This window comes from Ruditapes philippinarum, unplaced genomic scaffold (genome assembly GCF_026571515.1).
Source record: "Ruditapes philippinarum isolate M1 unplaced genomic scaffold, ASM2657151v2 ctg17127_1_1_1_1, whole genome shotgun sequence".
Lineage (NCBI taxonomy): Eukaryota > Metazoa > Mollusca > Bivalvia > Venerida > Veneridae > Ruditapes > Ruditapes philippinarum.
The window spans coordinates 14,004-18,584 of record NW_026863404.1 but is presented as its reverse complement, the minus strand read 5'-3'; the positions used below and the strand labels follow the sequence as shown (position 1 = coordinate 18,584).

Here is a 4,581-nt window from a genome sequence, read left to right as displayed (position 1 = left end):
TTTCATCTTGTGAACAAGTATCAATGAAAGACAAACTTCGTATAATCTTCAGGTGGGTGTGTGTCATTTCAAATTCAGTTTATCCCAATAAATGTTGTAATATTTTCATTTCCATGTAAATCTAATAAATTTGTTTTTTGATACAACATCATTCGCATCTGACATCAGACTGGTGAATTTGATTTTATCAATTTTCTATAGCGCTACCTGATTATCTCTCAGAAGTATATAATGTTTAGAAATTTCGGACAGCGCATATTTCGGATAAACGTTTCAATATGATTATCAGTGTGTTTTAGTTGAATATATTTTCTTCCAACTGAAAATATTATTTATTTATAATTATTATCTTTATAAAGCACAAACAGTCAAGCTGTATATAACCAATTAAAATTGTCATAAAATTCAATGAAATATTTTGCTCCTGTATTTAGACTGAGGACAGTGGTGAGATGAAAGACGTGAACTGGTATCCGATGTTAATACACATGCATGCTCTGCTGTAAAATCGTTTTGGTAAGAAATATATACTTAAAGCTACTTAAACTACAATAATGAAAAATAAATATTATTGTATTACATATAATGTTCTCGTTTTTGTAAATAATTACAGTGTAGCTAAATAAACAAACAGTATGGCATATGTAGTTAATTCATGTTAAATACTGTTTAAAGTATTTTTCTCAAGTGAGTGGGTCATATTTTTTAGTTAAACTAGGACACCAAGAAGTGTTTCTTCCTTTTCAACATTATTTTCTATTCATGACAATATGAAAATGCTTGAAATTTATAGCTGACCAATTATTATTGCTTTCAACTCATGATAAATTTTCTTTAAATACAGGTATGTGATTTCTTGGTTGGATCTTGAGTACTTGTCATGGCTCTTGATTTATTTTGGAGTGTTCACCATCAGATTAGAAGTCAAATAGTGATACCACCAGGCATAGTTGAAAGGAAATGTCCATACACAGTCTTGGAGTACATAGTGGTAGAGACATGGCAGTCCATTACAGATTTTGACTGAATTAAAGCTTCTTAAAGCTCCATGTCTTGTGTAAACTGTCTGACTGAATGTTTGTATTCTAATAAAAACTAAGGTTGAAGACACTTCAAAGATATATGTCAGTGTAGAAATGTTATTTAAACAAAATATCTGTCTTTGTTAGAAATAAATAACCTGTCTTTATTAGAAATAATTAACCTGTCATTTGTAACTTTGTATTAACTTAATTATTCAAAGATAATTTATCTTCTGCAAATGGCTGCCCAAAACAGTTTCAACCAGGCATCATGTAGTTTCAAAACAGTTAAGATAAATTTGTTATAAATAGACTTGTAAAGTAACAGGAATGGTAAAAAGATAAATGTTCAGCATTAAAATGTTTCTATCTTGATTGAGCTTCATTTCATATTATCACCATAATCACTGCAATTGTAAAAGTAATGTAATCTTTAACCATTATTTAAATATCATAAAAATCATCTCAAAGAAAAACTTGTTTCTGAGGCAAGATGTGTAAAATTCCTTCCAGTTATAGCCTTTCACTGCTCTTAGAAAAGCCATGCTTTGCATTGTACATGGCAGGTAGTAATACCAGAGTAAACAATATTAATGCAATTCATCTGTGTTGAGTATTCTGTAGCAAAACACTAGCTTGCTAGCCCTTGTAAGCCCAAGTCTCTCTCTTAATTGGAGAAGACTTGCAATTCTGCATTCCTTGAAGATTTTAGTATCAGAGGGGTAGTTATTACATACCATATACTTCTTTGGGTTTCAAATTACCTGTTTTATAATGTATTGAACCTGTTGACATTTGACCAAAAGTGAATTATCTATACAATACATGCAAAACTTAGGGTTTGCACTTGATACAAAACAATTACATCACTGATACATTAATATACCCATTGGAACTGTTTCAAAATTGTCAATGTTTCAAAAAAACAACAAAAAAAACACCACACAATGCTTTTAACTTCTGTCCATGTACATATGTGTAAATGTAGTCATTGAAGAGCTGTCAAGAACTTTTCATCAATATTATTTAGATAGTGTCTGTTTCGATTTCAGGACAGACAAAATTCAAATGACATGTATAGTATTTAATATAGTCAATGCTTGCATATTCAAACAATCTAGCCATTGCTGTTAGAGAATTAAAGTACACAGTGACACTTATTTTGCAGATGAACTCTTATGATCAAGCACTGCTATAAATATATGCCAAATAGTAGAAACAAAAAACAGTTCATAAGTTTAATAAACTTTTATTTTTACACAATTTATAGTGCACTGCTTAGCATATATATCCCACTGATTTTCCAGTGGAAGAAAAACTTCAGGAAAGCACTTGGAATTATTATTAGTTATTTGGACAATGTAACTTTACACTGTGAATGTCTACTGATACAAGAATAAGAATATTTCCTTTTACAAATGTAAAGACTTTGAAAAATAACATGAACAAATTATCATAGAGTTATAAATCATATTCTAATTGAAAAATGTTCAGCTTGATATCAAAGCTTTGTATGCAAATTTGTGAGCTTATCAATGATTACCTCACAATATTAGTAGTAGATGATATATAATATTTTTGCTAATCTTTACTTCATAGTCATTTAATGTCCATAATGTCATATGACTATACTGTGATTCCATGAAAAACCTTATCTCTGGTGTGTTATCAGCTTTGGTATATATAGAGTATCTAGTTTTAATACTTAAAACTGCAATGAAATGTGGATATTTTACTCTGTTTCTATCATTGTGACATTAACATGTTAACAAGATCATAGTGTCAAACACCATAAAATCATACTCTTTATACATTAAGATTTTTGTGCTGGATGTCATTCATCTTCTTCAGGAAAGTACATTTGACTATTCTCAGTGGCTTATATTAAACTAATATTTCACTGTAACTGTGTGTTCTCTGATATCATTCTCAAATTAAGGAACTGGAAGATGGTAGTTGCAATAAAGGTCTTCATGGACAAATCCTCCTTCATCTTTTCCCTTTTTATCTGCAGAATGAAAAATCAATAAATATGTTGTTACAAGTGTAAGACACTAGAAATTATATTTTCATTACAAAAAAATTTCATATTTGAAGTAAATAAACATTAAAGATAAACAACAACACATAATATATATAAGTAAAAAATATTGATCTTCTTGAATGTGAAACATGACTATTTTTAATGTTTTATTTACTTATCAATTATCATGCAGTGAAATCCAAGTTATTAATATAGTTTGATAATTGTTTATCTTTCCAATCTCAACTAAAAATTAATCAATTATTTTTAATATTTTACATGTATTTACCTTTGATGTATAGATATTTCAGGATCATAGGCAGTGCAAACAGTTGATTAATGGTCCATATTGAACAACTGTATATTCTATACTTGTCATATACCTCCTTGTCTATACATCTGAAATGGTTTAATCAAATATTATATTTTTTAAATCAATCATAATTTGCTAGGTACCATATTAACATGTATATATAATTGAAAAAGGAACAAGAATAAAATGGAAGGGAAAAAATATCCGAATTACTGTGCAATGTCCGAATTTTGTATAACTTTAATATACACTAGAATTAAAGTGTTTCTCCATTGTTTATTTCAACAAGTTAAAATGGTTTGAATTAATTTCTCACATCAGTAGTTTTAAATCAATACTAAAAGCTAAACAACTAGAATTCACTACCTTGACAAAACATCCGAAACAATTGTCACTATCCGAAAATAAACTAGTTTTATTAAACTCTATAAATCCCTCGTTTTTCCGTCAGATAATTGACCTACCTGCATTTTTTGACCCGTGCTATCCATTCCTTCAAATCTGAAGAGGACCGAAACAAATTTAACTTCTATATCCCTCGAGTTATTCGGGTTACCTATATGCGTAACGGTAAATAAGTCTGCCGATGTACCCGGAAGTGGTAAATCGAAAGTGAAAGTAAACGAGACTTACGGGCCCTATAACAAACGTCAATCAAGCGTGACTCTGGTGAAAAGATATTCAAATGAGCTAAAAGGCAGTTTATTTTTTTATTTGTTTTTATTTGTTTGGGTCGTCAGACCAAACAAATAATAGTAGCGAAATTTCAGACTCTAATGCTGTTAATTGCAAGTGCCGAAAGTAGTCCGCTTTTTTGAAACGGTTACTTCCCTTTATATGTAACACTTAGGCCGAAAAATTTAGGGGAGATCACTGCGTAAATATGGTCACATGACAGGCGGATTATTTTTCAAGCAAAATAATTCCCGAATGGTCGAAGATTTCTAATATTGTTTTATTCTTTATAAATATAGATGCTTATAGTAAGCGCAATGTTATTTACACAAGTGTTAAACAACAGTTAGCGTCGTTTCAAACCCTAAATAGATTAATATGGTTTTCTTCAGGCCGTTAACATATAAATGCACCGTGGCCGAGGGGTTAGCGCGCTCGCTTAGGAAGCGAGAGGTCTGTTGTTCAAATCCGAATTACGACAACTCATATTTTTTTTTTCAAATTGTTTAAGTCAAATAAACATTGGATCGAATATCAGTGTTGCAATA

The 4,581-nt window shown here is 30.1% G+C and overlaps 2 long non-coding RNA genes across 3 annotated transcripts; one reads left to right on the top strand and one right to left on the bottom strand.

Annotated features, from left to right (window-relative positions):
- Positions 1-4: 4 nt before the first annotated feature.
- LOC132722027 (uncharacterized) lies at positions 5-1,936 on the top strand. 2 transcript variants are annotated; one of them, XR_009624562.1, is made up of 3 exons: positions 5-52; positions 435-516; positions 845-1,936. It is a non-coding gene; the product is annotated as an uncharacterized LOC132722027 (long non-coding RNA). The 2 variants fall into 2 exon arrangements; XR_009624561.1 differs by lacking the exon at positions 5-52 and having other exon boundaries at positions 416-516.
- Positions 1,937-2,255: 319 nt separating this feature from the next.
- Positions 2,256-3,981, bottom strand: LOC132722025 (uncharacterized). The gene is made up of 3 exons (XR_009624560.1): positions 3,823-3,981; positions 3,335-3,444; positions 2,256-3,030 (listed from the first exon to the last, which is right to left on the bottom strand). It is a non-coding gene; the product is annotated as an uncharacterized LOC132722025 (long non-coding RNA).
- Positions 3,982-4,581: the final 600 nt, after the last annotated feature.